The sequence below is a fragment of the Balaenoptera ricei genome, chromosome 3 (assembly GCF_028023285.1).
Source record: "Balaenoptera ricei isolate mBalRic1 chromosome 3, mBalRic1.hap2, whole genome shotgun sequence".
NCBI lineage: Eukaryota > Metazoa > Chordata > Mammalia > Artiodactyla > Balaenopteridae > Balaenoptera > Balaenoptera ricei.
The window spans coordinates 25,655,524-25,676,617 of NC_082641.1; positions in this window are offsets into that span (position 1 = coordinate 25,655,524).

The following is a 21,094-nucleotide window of genomic DNA, read 5'->3' on the forward strand; positions in this document are numbered from 1 at the left end:
ACAGTTCTTGGATGAGCCACAGATTTGAAAGGAGTTTAAATAAAAGTTGTGGAGACTGTCCCTCTGTGCTCTTCCATTTCTGGATTATGTCTCCTCAACTTCTCTCCAATTTGGTGTTCCCAAATGCCACCCTCCGACTCCTTACTCCTAAAAGACTGCACATTGCTGCTTGATTTCTAGCCATCTTGTACCACAGCAACTGTGGGGTGCTCTCAGAGCAAAAGTTTTACAAACATAAATCTTATCTAGTGTGATACCCTTCTTTCAAGGGTCTAATTCCATTCTGCCGGCTTTTAATCTGTCGTTCATTCTAATAAAAGCCTCAGCAAGGCTTTCAGTATTGTTCATGATAATTTGGAGTTTATGATGGTTATTTGAGGTAAGATTGGTGTGATAGATGCTACTCTGCTTTTACACAAACCAAAACTCCCAAACTGAAAGTATCTTCTACCTGGCTAAAATAATAATGGATTTGCAAGTTTCAAGCAAGTATAATCTTCATTCTTATTATAAAATGCATTTAAACCTACTTGAAGATGGTTTGACCTTCCCAGTTCTTACAGGTTTTCTTTTATATCACTCCTCAAATGTCTAGGCTAAATAAAGAGTCCTCTAAAATGTGTTTTTTTCCTGATCATCATATTTAGTAAGCATGTAATATCCATATAGAAATATTGGTATAACTGGGGAAAAATTTTATCAAGTAAATCATATGAATTAAATACCCCATGGGTATGTAAGGATATAAAATCTGTTTAGGGCTTCCCTGGTGGCGCAGTGGTTGAGAATCTGCCTGCTAATGCAGGGGACACGGGTTCGAGCCCCGGTCTGGGAAGATCCCACATGCCGCGGAGCAACTAGGCCCGTGAGCCACAACTACTGAGCCTGCGCGTCTGGAGCCTGTGCTCCGCAACAAGAGAGGCCAGGATAGTGAGAGGCCCGTGCACCGCGATGAAGAGTGGCCCCCACTTGCCGCAACTAGAGAAAGCCCTCGCACAGAAACGAAGACCCAACATAGCAATCAATCAATCAATCAATTAAAAAAAAAAAAAATCTGTTTAAAGTCTCTAAGTTGACATAGAACAGTTCTTGTAATAGATGACTGAGAAATGACAGTGTTTTGACAAACCAACTTGCAGGTCAGGAGCAATATTTTGTATTGGAAAATAAATAAATAACAAAACCTCACTTGTGGATATTCTTAAGTAAGACATATTCTTAGGTAAGAATAACAGATTCTTAGATAAGAAGTATTTAAATAATGTCCACAAATAAATAGTTAAAACATTAAAAAAAAATCATAGTTAAGGCAGTTTTCAAAAATCTAAAACCTATATATGTGGCAGATACTAGTACTAAGTTACAATGTTTGGTTAGCAATTTAGAAACCTTGATTTATCTTGGTCAAGGTAGGGTCATACTTGCAGAATGACAAAATAATTTATTTCATGACACAGAAATAAGTCTAGATTTTAGAGTTTAATTAACAAATTTAAGCTTGAATGAAATCATTTTCCCTATGTTTGCCTTCTTCTGTCTTAAGTATGAGGGTGAGCTATTCCCTGCATTATGCAATGAAATATATAATTCAGATAAATTATCTTTTACAATTATAATAAGGTGTTTCACTAATAACTCTAATATAACAATGTAGGGTCAAATATTCCCTCTCAAAAATGAAATGTTCTCTTTTATTCAAAACCCCTGTCCCCTTGTCCAACTAGGAGTTTTCTTTAATTATTTTCTCTAATTATTTTCTTTATTTTTTTTTTGGCTGTGTTGGGTCTTTGTTGCTGTGCAGGCTTTCTCTAGTTGCGGCGAGCAGGGGCTACTCTTCACTGTGGTGCGCGGGCTTCTTATTGCGGTGGCTTCTCTTGCTGCAGAGCACAGGCTCTAGGCGCGCGGGCTTCAGTATTTGTGGCTCACGGGCTCTAGAGTGCAGGCTCAGTAGTAGTTGTGGTGCATGGGCTTAGTTGCTCTGAGGCATGTGGGATCTTCAGGGAAGCCCTAAGTAGGAGTTCTATTAAAATTTATGACATTTCATATCTCTAAATGTTCTTGACTACTACAATTAAAATATGGATATAAAATGTTACAAAATAAAGAGGTCAGCAATAAGTATGGTTCATAGGAAATTAAGGAATTTTTTATATTGTCAATATGCTAGGATTAGTATCCTAAAATCTAGAGCATAGACCATCTATTGTTTTGTTCTAAAATAACATTTTTTTTTTTTTCTTCTTGGCTGTGTTGGGTCTTCGTTTCTGTGCGAGGGCTTTCTCTAGTTGCGGCAAGCGGGGGCCACTCTTCATCGCGGTGCGCGGGCCTCTCACTATCGCGGCCTCTCTTGTTGCGGAGCACAGGCTCCAGACGCGCAGGCTCAGTAATTGTGGCTCACGGGCCCAGTTACTCCGCGGCATGTGGGATCTTCCCAGACCAGGGCTCGAACCCGTGTCCCCTGCATTGGCAGGCAGATTCTCAACCACTGAGCCACCAGGGAAGCCCCTAAAAGAACATTCTTATATTTTAAAAATGTGAGAAAGAAAAGAAAAACTTTTTCATTGTAACATTTTGTAATTCTTCCATAATGCAGATCTTACTAACACAATATTAACTAAAGGTGAATTTACTGTGAAATTAATAAAGTATAGCCTTCAGCAATCCTCACTTTTATAGCCCCTTTCCAAAGCCTCGGAAGGGCTCTTACAACGTGTTCACATGCCCATACAATTTTGCAAATCTTTTAAATGTAAGTTGTCTTTTTTTTTTTTTTTTTTTTTTACAATAGGTTAACATTGTAGTGTTTTCCTACTTTGTCCTCCCAATTTATCACTCATTCTGTTATGTCGGTGTTAGAGAGGCTGCAGGACACTTCAGGGATAAGGCTTAAAGCAATGCTGAGTTGAGGATAAATTTGGTTTTGGATTAGAGTGAGTCTCTATTTCCTCATACACAAAAGTGGAAATGATAATACTTTTTATTCCTACATCATCAGTCACTGGGTGGAGTAACTTATACAGCAGGAATAATGATTAGTTACATATTCCATTACGGCCAACTAAAGGAACAAGATTACAAAATTATAAGCATTACTACAATAGAATATTATTATATTCCTAAAACAATGACATAATATTTATTGGCATATATTCAATAATAAAATAATGGCAGTTGATTTGCCTCTGTCCATCCACCAAAATCAGATTTAAGGAAACAAAAAAACAACAGGTTAAACACTGTATCCTGTTATATGAACGGCAAAAAAAAAAAAAAAAAATCAAACTGTGGGCCACCTAATATTCATTAATATCAAGCATTATTATCCTTGATATTGCTGTGGCTGTCTCACAGATCCCTATCCTGTCACTCCCCCATATTAGCAACATAATTTGTGCATGTTTTTAGATTATATTAGTTGCTATTTCCACAGAACTGAAATGCAGGCTGAAGTAGTCAAAAAATGCTATTGGATACTAAAAATACTGTAGTAAAACCTAAGAATTTCTTTTTTCAAAATGCGCCAGCAAACACAATTCACCTTTCAGTAGAAATGAGTGCTGGAACTATTCCCACTTGAGTGACATTAGCATTATCTTTGACTGTGGTGATAATTAGATCTGTGTTCTATCCTGAGGTCTTACATCTGGTAAATTATTTTCTTGACTGAGTTAGATTCCAGTGTCAGCAAGGACAACAGAAGGCACTCCATGCCTCGGGGCATCTCATCTGGCCACTTCTCTCTGACCTGTGAACTCCTACACAGTAGTGGTTTGTACTTTCACCAAGCTGCCCAACTGTGTTTTGGATCCATCTGTGACCTTTACTAAGTCATCAAATATGAATAAGCAGTTAACAGGGGCTCTCTATCTATAGTGTAACCAGTTCATTATATAAGTGACTGAGATAATTTACAGAAGGATTTGTTAGACTATATTTGAAAATATCTCACTACTTGAGTTGGAAAGGGATAAATTTAAATATGATTATGAACAATAAATAATAATAAATATCTCTATCGCTATATCTATACACATAGACTGTCCACAGGAACTATAATGTATTGCTATGGCTCCTATATACTTCTAGAAGTCTACCAATATTATGGTGAGATCCCAGGAGAATTGGTTATCTATCCTCCCTAATGTTGGTAACATCCTCAGGAAGGACAAGTAAACAATTCCTCTGGGATCTCAATGTACTATTGACAGACTTTTTCTTGCCAGAATGGAAAATGAAGGGAGGATATCTATCTATCTATCAATCTATCTATTAGATACAGTTCTGAGAGGTTTGCCTGTTTGGAAAACTGTAGTTTACAGAATTCCTCAATAATCTTTTAACACAATTTGTTCATAAACATTCCATGATTGGTAACATTTCACCAAGGCATTCACTTAAGACAAGAGGCTGTCACCAAAAGGGTACATGATAAAATATGTAATGGAAAATGTATTATCTTTGGTTAAACCTAATGGCTTGGTGTAATGGACATTGGAAGTATTCTCTTTAAAAACTGTTCAAGTCATTTGCAAAAACAGACGCTTTACAGGGGTAGTCAAAATTCCTTCCTCATGTTAAATATCTCCTCTAGAATCAATTCATATTTGGAGTCAGGAACAAGTTGCAGGCATCTGTAAGAAGTAAAATTGTGTTTAGCCAATAGGTTTCTCGAATGCTGAAGCATTTGGGGGCATTTCTGTGATGAAAAGCCTGAGTGAAATATTAATTAGAAAGAGAAAAACATAGTCATTTTGCTAAGACCACAAATTCAAAGTTGAGATAAATATATGACTCACTAATAAAAATGAATAGACTAGAAAATATAAAAATGAAACATATGGCTTTTAAAAGATACTTAACTATGTAATTCTTCCTGCTAAATTATAGGGAGGCTTTTGTTAGCAATCCTGTGATTAATTCAATTAAGGAAATATTTTTGAACATCTACTATGGGCAGGTAGACTGCTAGGTAAAGTTGAAATATGACCATGAAATAATTACCAAAATTGGTATCAAAAAATTTTTAGACAAAGAACCGCCTTGGACAAGTGGAGGATATGATCTGGTATGTTGGGAAAACAAAAATGGAAGGATGAGATAGTTTAACACAATTTACAATGGCTACTGTACTTTGTTGTCCATGGACAATGGATTTCAAAGATTTCCTGGGGGTGTGTGTTACCTTTTGTGGGCATGAATTTTGGGAACTGAGGCTGGGGGTGTGCTGTTGCACAAAAGCTTATAGGTATGATTAAATGAATACTAATTTACACTCAGTTGGCATCATTTTTTATCAAGTGATAAATTATTTTTACCATAGCTGTAGCATTAATATTAATAATGTCCAGAAAGCGTCTCTTATAATTATTGAAGTTCTTATTCTTCTAGTTTACATCAACAAGCACAGTCTAAATAGTTTTACTTCTTAGAACACTAGAAGATAAACTAAGAAGTCTGACTAAAGCTTTTTTTGAAACATGACAAGAAAAGGGGATGGTTGATTCATGTTTAAATTACAATCACCAGTTGATTGGGGCAGGTTGAAGAATAGCCAAGGATACAGAGGGATTCTATCTATTTTCTGTTAAGTCCTTTGGTGTCCTCATACTATTGGTGTGGCAACCATAAAAAATTTCTTGAATAGTACTGCTCAAACCAGGTAATAATCTCTCAATCAAGTCAACAGTCCATTTGACTTGATCTTCGATTCTCTTGGAAACCAACAGACAAAAAAAGCACTATTTTGGTTAAAATCTGGGCCAAGGTTCATTGGGCCAGATAGGTCATGATATGTGTGATCTGTGATATGGCACAGTCTAAGTTTGGTCTGGACATGTCCTAATAGTACAGAGGAAATTTGGGCCTTGTATGCCAACTGGATGGAGACCTAGACACCTCACGACTACCAACCATGCACACAAGCTGCTTAACCAAGATGTGTAATGAGACCTGCAAAAGCAAAATGGTATCGGGCACATAACCTATGTGGTTCCTCTAGTACACCATTAAGGTATGCAATGATCAATTTCTCTGGATTACTCTTTCTTTTATAGATACATAACAGGATCCTGCTCTGTATATTGAAAGTTGTAAAAAGTCAGCTGAACTAAGGTCATAAGTTTCCAGTGAATATATATCAAACAACTAGGAATATGGTATAATTGCATTATTCTCATCTCCCCAGACCATATCAGAAATTCATGGAGCCTAAGGCCTCTTGCACCTGCTTAAAAGAAAATACAGCCCACTAATCTCTCATAGCACATAACAGTTGATTGCTGTCCATTTATAACACAATGAAAGCTAAGAAAAAATTCTCACAAGAGTCAATAACCCTGATAAAATCATTGACATAAAGGAAGAGAACATATCCTGCCTGCTGACTCTACATACTCCCTACATGGAAGAATTTCCATGTGTTTGAATATCCAGAAGCTGATTTACTTTAGTGTGCTTGTCATGTACACTATAAAGCAGCATCAAAATGCTTCTAAAATTAGGCATTCAAGTAGGCATTCTGAAAGACAAATGAAATGTGCATTATGACATGCTAAAATTCTAAACCTATGTAGGTAGTAAATTATAAGACTTAAACCTCCTTGCCATAGAAGAAAATTCTCTCAGTACAGTTAACCATAGCTTGTCATAAACTTGCTCTGGAATTATCAGGCTACCCTGCAGCAGAGAATGAGAACCATTATACCAAAATGGCGGGATTGTAACAGCTGTTCTGTGACATCTGGAATGACCAGATAATCTGTTCCCATTTAACTCTAGAGGAAAAAGGGATGAAGTATCTGAGAAGTAAACTGGAAAGAATCTTAATATCAGGCCTGTCATCTTGGACAAAAAACCCATTTTGTCATTTGTGATCCTCTTAGGGGAAAAATGAGTAAATAAAGTTACATTATTGGAGTTTCTATTAAAATAAAACAAAGGAGAAAAAGTTCAAGATAGATAGATATATATATATATATATATATATATATATATATATATATATATATATATTATAGTTTTTGAATCCAGAATGCTACTGATTATAAGACACAGTGAGATTTCCAAGATACCAATGGCAAAACCAATGTGTATCTTAAAGGCAATGAACTACAGAAGCCAAAATGACTGTTGCTTGCTAGACATTCATGGTTGGTTATTATACTCAATTTAAAAACGTGTTTAGAATGTTCCTTCTGCACACTCAAAGACCAAAGAGTGAAGCTAAGAGATATGACTTGACTGGTGTCTGTTCCCCTATTAGACAAAAAAGAGTCCTGAATATTCTGAAAAAAAGGGACTCACTTCACCTGACATCATAGGCCCAGGTTTTCTTAAGGAATCTGTTACTGTAGTCCAGTTTGGACACCCTTTGAACACAATGACTATATTTCCCTGGTAATTCAGGCAGCTAATGTCTAGAGATGTTGTCAATATATATCCATATGTTACCCAAATTGGGTGATTATTTTACATGCAAATAGAGTGAAACAAACACTGGTTTTTGATATGTAAGAAACATACAGTCACTTCCTGGGCCCAATCAAGAAACCAATGCAATAAGATAAGAAATAATGAGCAATACTTATTATTTAAAAGAAAGAGATCATTCTGCTTTTATTCATTTATGCTCTTACCCTAGAAATTCAAAGGTCTGACATATATCCAAACATAAGTAAAATTTATATGCCAGATGGCTTATATAAATTACCAGTTGGTTATAACAGCAGTACTATGAAGCTGTTATCTTTTATTGTTCCCATTTTACTGATGAATAGACTGAGGCACAGTTTATCTAAAGTTACATATCTGGGATTTGAACACAAGTAGCCTAGTTGCCCAGTCTATACTCTAACCACTATACTGTGTAAGCTCAATAAGACACCTAGGAACAAATTAACTTTAAAAAATGAGAAGGTTCACATTCATCAGCAATACATAACTGAAAACTTAATAGAAATATCTCATTTGCAAATGAAAATTATGAATATATAGGAATCAATTTAACTGAAGGTGCAAGAGTTATGCATGGATAAAATGTAAAATTTTGCTCTAGTTCACAAGAAGTACTTCAGTGAATCAACAGTAATGCTGTTTCTGAATGGAAAACTGTATTTAAAAGTGGCAATTCTATTAATAAATTCAATACAATACATTTAAAAATCTGATAATTTTAATGAAATTATATATGTTGGTTCTAAATCCATGGGAAAAAAAAATGATAAAGAATAAAGAGTAGAGCTGAAGTCATAGGTTATCTGCCATGGAAAACTCAAGTAATCCAGAGTGAAATGCAGGTTCAAGACTGGACTTTCAGAAAACAACCCAGAAACAAATTCCTGTGTAAATAACAATGAGTTATACATAAAAAGCATGGCATTTCAAATTAGTGAAGAAAGGATACACTATTCAATAAATGATATTAATTCAACTGCAAATATTTGGGGATAAGAGTAGCTTGTCATATGTACAAGTTAATTAGACATTTACTATTCATCTAAACAGGAAACAAAATCATACAGCAAAAATTATACGACTATTTCATTTTACTGTTTTCTATATTTTTCCATTTTATGATGGAAAGAACAAATATTTGAATAAAGGCAGTACAACTAGTCACCTTCAGACTTCTGTAGCCCCAATCTAAAATAGTTCATTTTAATTTTATCTAATGAAGAAAAGAGAAGAATGTAGGAGTATATAAAAATCTTTTGACTTTCTATTTCTGTATAAAAAAAGATGCTTCATAGTATTTATTCATCTTCATGGGTGTCTCCGAGTGAATTCCAACACAAAAATTAATGATTGTTGAATTATCTGTCAGGTGCAGAGGATCATACTGATTATTTCATATAACCAAAACTATCAGACTGAAGTTTTTTAAACTGAAAATAATATAATTATATAGTTCTCTACTGAAGACTATTCAAAACTTATTTTGCATTTCAATCAATTACATAGTTGAAGGAAATCTTTCATTGTTCTTTCACAACATTTTTTTAACTTAAAAAAGACATTTTATTATTTGAATAAATGTGACGACCAACTCACATGAATGGGTCTCCGGATTATAGTCTTTCATTTCCTAGTCTAATAAGGATCTCAATACATTTGCTACTTAATTTTTCTAAAATAATTTCTCTAATTATATACTGTGGTCACTCCAATTATTGAGTCACTCTCATTTTTATAATAAAAAAAGTGAAATTGTTCCATTGAATCATTTTCTATTTAAATCAAATAAAAATGTCCTAGAAAAGATGAAAAATTATTCAAGAGGATATTTAATTTTTCACATTTCCTTGCATATTTTTCCTGAGATGAGTTATTATTTTAAGTTCATGTTATTCTGACTCTAGAAAGGATAAGAGAAGTCTTATTCACCATGGTATATCTTCACTAGACTTAGTAGCAACTCACCTGCATCACTGCAAAAACCATTATATATTTCAATGTAATGGTACCTCTGCTTAGAATCATAGAATCACCTGATCTTTATAGATATGAAGGATTTGTGGAGAGTTCTCAATTTGAAAACAGAGAAACATCACTGTCACTGTCTAAATTCTACAATTCCAGAGGCTGGACCTGAGCACACGTATCCTGAATCCCTGTCCAGTCATTAAATCCATACAGTTTAGCTAAATTACATAATGTTAGGAAATATTTCAACAATCAAACTGGACTATGTTACAGGAGGTTTTGAAAATGACTATTTTACTGTTTGTCTATAGATTTAGATGTTTGAGATTTCCTTTTTAGTAAAATATAGGCAAAATGGCTGATGATAGGTAATACTTGGTGGGTGCTCGCTATGCTGTTCAAAATTCATTATCTGTCCTCCTCAAAACCCTAGGAGGTAGATACCATTATTAACCCCATTTTACATAACAGAAATTGAGTGCCTCCAGGAAAGCACAGCTGGTTAGGTGTAAGAACCAAGGCATCACAGTTGCGCTGCAGACATCATGCTCTTAAACAGTGTGTTATAGTGTTGATTTTCCAAGAGTATCAGTGAAATAATTTATGGGAGGTCCAGGAAAATGGGGCTTTTCTATTTTTTTCTCTAATTTTAATGGTGTAAAATATACAATATTAGCTAGTATTTGTTAATATAGTGGTGTTACTTTTCTTATTTAGTTCATGTTACAAAATATTAAAGATATTTATTAAGTATTTATTTAATAAATGAAGATATTTATTAAAATGTTTAATGAATCTAGCTAAATACCTTTTAAATATACGTGCTTACCTGAGAAACATTTCAGTTGTTCAGTTCACATGTTCCCTTCAGAAATAGACAAGGTGTATTTCCTTAGATAAGAAAAGCTTTGTAATTCTCCACCTCAGTAATTTGCTTCTGAGCTGCAACTATGTCCAGTCTAAGAATAGAGTAGATAAGCCAAATTAGTCATTCTAAGTGTGATTTTTTGTTACTAGCATTTGAAAATTATGTAGAATTAACTGGAAAGCGAGTAATTAGGAGACTTAAATTCTCCATCTTCTATAGTCCTAATGGATTCATACAGCTTCCTTCTCCAATATTCCCTTTATCTCTTATTTTATTTTTCCATGTAAAAATATATGGTAATTCCCTCTGTTTAAGTGGTTTGGCATATTTGCTCAGAGGTAAATAAAGTGCACGCATTTTTGCTTTTTTTCTTGAAATTTTGTCACGTGCTACAGAAATGATTCTTGCAAGGCATATTATATCTTAAACAACTTAAAGGAAAATTGATGCAATGAATCAAATATAATAAATGGCTTTGCACTTTGTGTAGCATAATTATTTCAAATTAGAAGAATTACACGTTGGGTACATTGGTTTTCAGATGAGCAAGAATATCCTTTTCTTCTTCAGTCAGGCAAGTAATACACCATAATGAAATAATGTAATAATATAAACGTTTCAATTTCCAAACAGAGGGGAAGAGAATGTAAAATTTGCCTGAAAGTCAAATAGGCATTCAGATCCCAAGGAAATTTCAAACAATACCCATTGTATCAGTGGTAGGAAATAATGTCTTAACTCTTTTGCTCCAAGTAGATTGGAGCAAAAGAGATAAGACACAATATTGTCACAACTTTTCCATCTTTTTATTTGAATTTTTTGGCTATTTCCTGTGGGAAACCAGGGAATATTATTAATATCATTCATGATAAATCAGAAGTCATTCTATTAAATCACATTAAATAGAACAGTGATTTTACTGTCAATAATGATCACTAATATGTTTGATTTCATGGACCTCATGTTTAATAAAACAATGTGTTCCCAGTAAAACTACATGTAATAAGTAGTCATTACCATGATTTTTGAAAACCAATAAAAATATGTATGTATTTTCTTCCTCATTCAGACACAGTTATGAATCGTTCTTACAAAGAGATTCCAGATGAGCAACTTGAATTAGCTTCTCAAATGAAAATATGTGTATTGTATGGTTAAGCAAGTAGAAGAAACTTTATTTTGAGGGACTCCCGAGGCAATGATGTATATCAAAGATATCTAATTATATCAGCAAAATAAATTTTATATTTGCAGTAAAATTACTTTTCCATCTAACATATAGATGCCTTCTTTTGCTAGATATGGATGTTTTATTTCTTTATTTAATATCAAGAAATAGAACTAGTAATTAGACATTTATTCTATCTATCTATCTATCTATCCATCAGAGCATGTAAGGTTAATAGCAATGGCCTTGTCTAATCAGAACTTGATACAGTGACTAATATGCTGAATCCAGCTGACAAGTGGGGCATAGAAGTTAATATAGAGAATAGTAGAAAGAATATCTTGTTTTACTCCCTGAATCATCTGTTGACTATGAGAAAGATTTTTGCCCGCAATTTAGACCTAAAGCAGTCAAGACTTTCCACAACACTGTCAGCCAATGTTGAGAGAACATGGCATATCTTCAACATATTCTATATCTCTTCCACATAGTGTAGGCATTGACACTCTTGTACCTACATTATATTGCATCAACATCTTCCTCTTCTATTCCATATTCTTGCCCTCTGACTTCCACTCACTTGGTTAATGTTTCCATAGCTATTTAAATAGTGAACCACTGTGAACCCATATAGCCATAAGAGAAGCTAAAAATACACTTTAATGCAATGAATGGAACTAAGTGGAATGGAAAATAGCAATAATGATGTCACGAAACATTCAGGTGTGATGATATTCACAGTGCAGAGATAATTATTTGTCCCATTTAAATGGAACTATTGTTACTCTGGCTTTTTTATTGCTGAATTTGAGTTTTAACTAGTAAAGTGAAAAAGAGATAAAAGACTTATTTTAGCTAAAATTCAATTAAGCCTCTCATTTCAATCAAAGATAGCCCTACACATTTTTAAATGAATAAAAGTTTAATGTCTTAAATTTGGAGTATCCTCTGTTAGGCAAAAAGTTATATTAACTTAGGAAAAATGCAAAATCCCTAGAATAGTGTAAGACATTCTTCATTTGATGCAGCCTTTCTAATACAGTGTAATACCTTCTTAGCAAAAACAGTCTCACAGTTTAGGTCCCCAATCAGGAATACCATGAAAGTCAGAGAGATTTAAACAAGAACTTGTCTTCTTTCAGAGAGTAGAGGATACTTTAAGAAACTGCCTCAAAGGAAAACCATGCCGAAAATAAAAAATTCTTGGCAAAAATGGGGAAAGTAGCTGACTTGGAAATGTCTCTCCAAGTTTTTAGAAAAACATACGCAACTTTCTTTTTTTTTTTTTTAACATCTTTACTGGAGTATAATTGCTTTACAATGTGGTGTTAGTTTCTGCTGTATAACAAAGTGAATCAGCTATATGTATACATATATCCCCATATCCCTCCCTCTTGCGTCTCCCTCCCTCCCTCCCTATCCCACCCCTCTAGATGGTCACAAAGCACCAAGCTGATCTCCCTGTGCTATGTGGCTGCTTCCCACTAGCTATCTATTTTACATTTGGTAGTGTTGTATGCAACTTCTTTTGTGAAAATTATCCCTTTATTTCTGTGAAGGCTTTTTACATAGAATCACACTTAAAATCCTAATATAACATTTACTACCTCTAAGACATTGAGTTCTGTGACTTAATCACTGTGAATTACTTTACCATAAAATGGATAAAGTAATACATTCCTTAAAAAAGAAATTGTAGGATTAAATGAGATAGTTAAGTCCTTAGCACAGGATCTAGCACATACCACAGTCAATGAGAAGCAGCCTATTATTATGAGAGGTCTAAAAATAGTTTTTTGTTTTTTTTTTCTGGGAGGGGACTAAGGAAGAAATGACTCTTTTCTGCATAACTGTAGTTGTATTTTTTTTTTCAATGATTTGGCAGTGTCTCATGTAAAAACTAACTTTTCAAACAATATTAATGAAAGCTAATACAGGAGAAAGAGAGAGAGAGAGAAAAAGTGAATGCGGGGATCAAAATAAAATTCAGTAAGCTAGTAATGATAAATGGCCAACAAAAGATTTTGACTTAGAGATAAATTCATGGATATTTTACTGGAAAGGCATTTTGTTTGCCAAATAATTATGAATTCATTCTCCCCTTGGATTACAAAATTTGTTAATTTTCTGCTTAAAAGTCAGAATATTAATATGAAATGCATGCTTTGAGGATTAACTATAAAAGTCTCTATTAATTATTGAAATTAATCAATGGCTAAAGGACTATGAAGGCTTCTGTTACCAGAAAACATTAGCTTTAAAAGGATAAACTGCTAAGAAGTTTATGATGACGATTATTTATTAAAGAGTATTTATAGCATTGTGAAATATTTTTTTTTCCTTGACTCAAAAACAAAGCAAAGCATCTTAACATGAAAGTTACTTCATTAACATGAAATAGCAGGGCTCTGATCAATATTTAAAACCTACATTCTGGTTATTATAAATATATGTTATTTGCTAATACGACAAATATTTAAAATAATACTCAGGCTGCCCAGTCTCCAATATTCATTGAATAGAGAGTACTAGTAGATATTAAGTTCATTTCTTATCTTACCTAAGAAAATTTTCTTCCCGGAACAACACCTGTTTGATGATTCTGTTTTGTACATAAGAAGTTACCCATTAATATTTCATTTCTGCTAACAAAGGTCATTCCATGATTTTATTTATGGTTTCATTTAAGATCTATTAGTATTATCTTAACTATAGTGAGAGACTACTTTACAGGATACATACATGCATACTATGGATATATTTTAATTTAAAATACACTTCAAAATTATTATTCTTGACTCAATGAAATTTAAATCTTATACACAAGTTGATTTATGGCAAATGTTTTGTTCATACAAAACTTCATGAATGCCTCTTTCTAATGTTCTACTTTAAGCTTAAAGTATAGTCTCATTTATTTAACGTTTTTGATCCAAGAAATTAAATAATGTCTTGGTGCTTTTCTTTTCTTTGTACCTTTGGATTTGAATAGCAAGGATTAGAAGTTTATGTTTTATTTTCTTTTCATTGTATTTTTTCTCCAAGGACTGTTAATTTAGACTACAGGGGAATTGCAGGGGAATAAGAAATTGAATAAAAAACAAAAAGCAAACAAACAAAAAACCCTTCAACATATATAAAACAATATACATGCTATGATCTCCAAACACAAACTCTGGGAGAATCAAGACCTTGATGAGATTGTTATTGGAAGATTGACATATTCCTCCTTAGACCTTGAGCAGGCTATATATATTCTCTAAAGTAAGTTTCACTAACTTGAAAGATAGCCATCAATCTTTGAATAAAATGATAACATATGGGGTATTGAGTGGATACATGAAAGAGTTCAAGAGCAGAAAAGCCATTAAACACTCTAGAACAGAGATGGCATCAGAGTAGAGAGAAATAGAAACTTGCAGTGTAATTCTGTTGTTCATTATCAGGAGTTGTCATATTTTACTATGCATTAAAATCACTTACAGCACTTATGAAACAGATTTCTGGGCCCCAAGCACATTGTTCCTGACTTAGTAGGTATAGCATGGGGCCTGTAAATGTGCACTTCTAACAAGTTTCTCAGTAATAAAGATATGGCTGATTTAGACACCACAGTTAAAGAAATGCAGATCCCTACAACCTAACCTACTAGCACAGGAAGAACTCTACGAATGAAGCTGGAGTGAAAAAGGAGACAGGAAGTTTTTGCTGTGAGCCATATAGAGATATGAATGTGAAAGCCAAGGGAGACTCACAAGTGGATGTGGCAGATTGATATAGCAATCACTCTTCCCCTCTCCTCTCTCACCAGGTATGCACATACACACACCACAATTATTTGGAAGCTACTTTCAAAGGAGTGACGAGAAAGAATGCAACCATAGGACTATTCAGAAAAACAGTTAAATTATTCTTAAAAGCTTAAGAAAACATCAAATAATAAAATAAAAAGGAGATTAAGAAACACATGAGAATTGCAAACAGTATTTCATATTCTGAAATTGATAACAGACAAGATAAACACTTAAAGAAAAACCTAATAAACAACCTAAACTTAAACCTAAAACAATTAGAGAAAGAAGCACAAAAAAACCCCAAAAGTTAGCAGAAGGAAAGAAATCATAAAGATGAGATCAGAAATAAATGAAAAAGAAATGAAGGAAACAATAACAAAAATCAATAAAACTAAAAGCTGGTTTTTTTTTTAGAAGATAAACAAAATTGATAAGCCATTAGCCAGACTCATCAAGGAAAAAAGGAAGAAGGCTCAAATCAACAGAATTAGAAATGAAAAAGGAGAAGTAACAACTGACACTGCAGAAATACAAAGGATCATGTGAGATTACTACAAGCAACTATATGCCAATAAAATGGACAACCTGGAAGAAATGGACAAATTCTTAGAAAAGCACAACCTTCCGAGACTGAACCAGGAAGAAATAGAAAATATGAACAGACCAATCACAAGCACCAAAATTGAAACTGTGACTAAAAAGTTTCCAACAAACAAAAGCCCAGGACCAGATGGTTTTACAGGTGAATTCTATCAAACATTTAGAGAAGAGCTCACACCTATCCTTCTCAAACTCTTCCAAAATATAGCAGAGGGAGGAACACTCCCAAACTCATTCTACTAGGCCACCATCACGCTGATAGCAAAACCAGACGAAGATGTCGCAAAAAAAGAAAACTACAGGCCAGTATCACTGATGAACACAGATGCAAAAATCCTCAACAAAACACTAGCAAATAGAATCCAACAGCACATTAAAAGGATCATACACCATGATCAAGTGGGGCTTATCCCAGGAATGCAAGGATTCTTCAATATATGCAAATCAATCAATGTGATACACCATATTAACAAACTGAAGGATAAAAACCATATGATGATCTCAAGAGATGCAGAAAAAGGTTTCGACAAAATTCAACACCCATCTATGATAAAAAAACTCTCCAGAAAGTGGTCATAGGGGGAACTTATCTCAACATAATAAAGGCCATATATGACAAACCCACAGCCAACATCATTCTCAATGGTGAAAAACTGAAACCATTTCCACTAAGATCAGGAACAAGACAAAGTTGCCCACTCTCACCACTATTATTCAACATAGTTTTGGAAGTTTTAGCCACAGCAATCAGAGAAGAAAAAAGAAATAAAATGAATACAAATCACAAAAGAAGAAGTAAAACTGTCACTGTTTGCAGATGACATGATACTATACATAGAGAATCCTAAAAATGCCACCAGAAAACTACTAGAGCTAATCAATGAATTTGATAAAGTAGAAGGATATAAAATTAATGCACAGAAATCTCCTGCATTCTTATACACTAACAATGAAAAATCTGAAAGAGAAATTAAGGAAACACTCCCATTTACCACTGCAACAAAAAGAATAAAATACCTAGGAATAAACCTACCTAAGGAGACAAAAGACATGTATGCAGAAAACTATAAGACATTGATGAAAGAAAGTAAACATGATACAAACAGATGAAGAGATATACCATGTTCTTGATTTGGAAGAATCAACATTGTGAAAATGACTATACTACACAAAGCAATCTACAGATTCAATGCATTCCCTATCAAACTACCAATGGTATTTTTCACAGAACTAGGACAAAAAATTTCACAATTTGTAGGGAAACACAAAACATGCCGAATAGCCAAAGCAATCTTGAGAAAGAAAAACAGAGCTGGAGGAATCACGCTTCCTGACTTCAGACTATACGACAAAGCTACGGTCATCAAGACAGTATGGTATTGGCACAAAAACAGAAATATACATCAATGGAACAGGATAGAAAGCCCAGAGATAAACCCATGCACATATGGTCACCTTAGCTTTGGTAAAGGAGGCAAGAATATAGAAAGGAGAAAAGACCACCTCTTCAACAAGTGGTGCTGGGGCAACTGGACAGCTACATGTAAAAGAATGAAATTAGAACACTTCCTAACACCATACACAAAAATAAACTCAAAATGGATTAAAGACCTAAAGGTAAGGCCAGACATGGTAAAACTCCTAGAGAAAAATATAGGCAGAACACTCTATGACATAAATCACAGCAAGATCCTTTTTGTCCCACCTCCTAAAGAAATGGAAATAAAAACAAAAATAAACAAATGGGACCTAATGAAACTTAAAAGCTTTTGCACAACAAAGGAAACCATGAACAAGACGAAAAGACAACCCTCAGAACGGGAGAAAATATTTGCAAACAAAACAACTGACAAAGGATTAATCTCCAAAATATACAAGCAGCTCATGCAGCTCAATATCCAAAAAACAAACAACCCAATCCAAAAATGGGCAGAAGATCTAAACAGACATTTCTCCAAAGAAGATCTACAGATTGCCAACAAACACATGAAAGGATGCTCAACATCACTAATCATTAGAGAAATGCAAATCAAAACTACAATGAGATATCACCTCACACCAGTCAGAATGGCCATTGTCAAAAAATCTAGAAACAGTAAATGCTGGAGAGGGTGTGGAGAAAAGGGAACACTCTTGCACTGTTGGTGGGAATGTAAATCAATACAGCTACTATGGAGAACAGTATGGAGCGTCCTTAAAAAACTAAAAATAGAACTACCATATGACCCAGCAATCCCACTACTGGGCATATACACTGAGAAAACCATAATTCAAAAAGAGTCATGTACCACAATGTTCATTGCAGCTCTATTTACAATAGGCAGGACATGGAAACAACCTAAGTGTCCATCGACAGGTGAATGGAGAAAGAAGATGTGGCACGTATATACATGGAATATTACTCAGCCATAAAAAGAAATGAAATTGAGTTATTTGTAGTGAGGTGGATGGACCTAGAGTCTGTCATACAGAGTGAAGTAAGTCAGAAAGAGAAAAACAAATACCGTATGCTAACACGTATATATGGAATTTAAAAGAAACAAAATGGTTCTGATGAACCTAGGGGCAGGACAAGAATAAAGATGAAGATGTAGAGAATGGATTTGAGGGCACGGTGGGAAAGGGTAAGCTGGGACGAAGTGAGAGAGTAGCACTGATGTATATACACTACCAAATGTAAAATAGATAGCTAGTGGGAAGCAGCTGCATAGTACAGGGAGATCAGCTCGGTGCTTTGCAATCACCTAGAAGGATGACATAGGGAGGGTGGGAGGGAGACACAAGAGGGAGGGGATATGGGGGTATAGGTATGCATATAGATGATTCACTTTGTTATACAGCAGAAACTAACATAACATTGTAAAGCAATTATACTCCAATAAAGATGTTAAAAAAAAAAGAAAAACCTGAAAGAAGAGATCAGAAGATTCAAAACAGAACAGAAAATGTTATAAGAAAAAAGATCATATAAAAATGAGCTACTTCAGCTGAGAGGGTCATTCAAAAGGAAAAAGGAATGTAATAAATAGACAAATAATTCAACATTAAAAATAAAATGAATAATCTGGGAAATATATGTTAAGTGCTAGCTAGACATGATGAAAATACTCATATACACAGTGGACAGAAAATATAAGAATAAAGGATAGATATGAAGACAAATATAAACAAAATGGGGTTCATAATAAACATAACAAGTGAAAGAAAATATGCTTCAGTATATAGAAATGTTTTCCTGAAATAAAAGATATAAAGTTACATTGAAATAAAAAGACATAGTTCCACATACAGAATATATTCTGAAAGAAATAAAAACCCAAATATGAAATACTCATACTTATTAGAAGAAAATATATGAGAATAGATTTAGAAACTTGGATATAGAGAAAGATTTTTAAAATGGACCCAAAAGATACAAATTATAATGGAAAGAATTAATAGATTTAGCAATGCCAGAATTTAAAAGTTCTGAATGTGAAAGAGTGAGGTTTCAGGCTGTATGAAAGTTGAAGCAATGTGAGGCCCCCTCAACAAGGAAAAAGCTGGAATATATGCATATATTTGTTCTTTGTTCTGGAGCAAAAATTCTTGTCTTCTTGGTATCACTATGGCTATTATATTTTAATGAAATTTTAAAATATTTGGTACATTATTCCTATATTTTTAGAGAAGTGTTGAGAAAATTATACAGAAGATCACTCATGTATCTATACTAAAATTGTGCTATAATACTGTATGCACAGTAAAACTCCAACTATATAATTCATGACACAAATTTGAAAATAGAAGAAATTAGCTAAAGTGCACATGGTAATGATCTGTTTTGTTGAGTTATGACTAATAGATAGACTTTTCTGAAGTCTAAAATATTACAGTTCTAATCAAGGTCTCACATTATATTTTCTTCTGAGTATGTGTAACCTCAACAGCTTTATGAAGGTGAACTTTACAAATGGAATACCACGTCTTGAAACCAGTGAACCTACTTTCCAGGTGACAACTGATTGGACTGGTGGAAGCCATCTGTAGGTCATCACTGGCCAATGAAAATAGTTGAGTAAACAAAATCTCTTTAACATCAGCTCTGTTCCAAACAGAGTCTACCCTTTGTATGCCAGACAAAGAAAGAAAGAACATACCGTGGTGAGAAAGAGCTGGTTGAGGTTAAGAACTAAATCTGGAATTAGCACCATATTATCAGCAATATTACATTTGTGATTTGTGGCATATTAGTTAACTTTATTAAGCTTCAGCTTTCTGACTCCAAAATGTTAACTGTAGTAACGTTTACGCCATGAGGTTGCTGTGGTGAGTAAATGAGACCATGTAGGTAGATGGATTTGGTATGAAATAAGCATTCAATATATGCAATACATTTTCTTAATAAATACAGTAATGCTGAAAAAGGAGGCACACACTGAGGAGCAACATTTTGAGACAGAAGAAGCCATGAGTAAGCCAAGACCTGGGTTAGAGGAAGTTATTTGTGGAAGCAGGAACGGTGGAAGGAGACATGATTTGGGTGGGCTCCACAATGGTGACTTACAGAGTCAGGAGCAGCTGGTCTTCTGGAAAAATAAAAGACAGCTTTACCACTTTGTTCGATGTCCACTATGATCTGATCTACATTCTATATCCATGATAATTTGTTGTGTATCTTTTCATACTTTTCTGCTTTTTCAGTACTTTCCATGTATTCATACAATAAGCACCCTTTTATTTTATTTTTTCCACTTATATGAGGTACTTTATTTATATTTTTAATTTATTTTTGGCTGTGTTGGGTCTTTGTTGCTGCATGAGGGCTTTCTCTAGTTGCGGCGAGCGGGAGCTACTCTTGGTTGTGGTGCGCGGGCTTCTGATTGCGGTGGTTTGTCTTGCTGTAGAGCATGGGCTCTAGTCCCGCGGGCTTCAGTAGTTGTGGTTCACAGGTGTAGTTGGTCCGTGGCACGTGAGATCTTCCCAGACCAGGGCTCAAACCTGTGTCCCCTGCATTGACAGGCAGTCTCTTAACCACTGTGCCACCAGGGAACCCCTTTATTTATTTATTTACCTTTAACATCTTTATTGGAGTATAATTGCTTTACAATGGTGTGTTAGTTTCTGCTTTATAACAAAGCAAATCAGCTATACATATACATATATCCCCATATCTCTTCTCTCTTGCATCTCCCTCTCACCCTCCCTATCTCACCCCTCTAGGTGGTCACAAAGCACCGAGCTGATCTCCCTGTGCTATGTGGC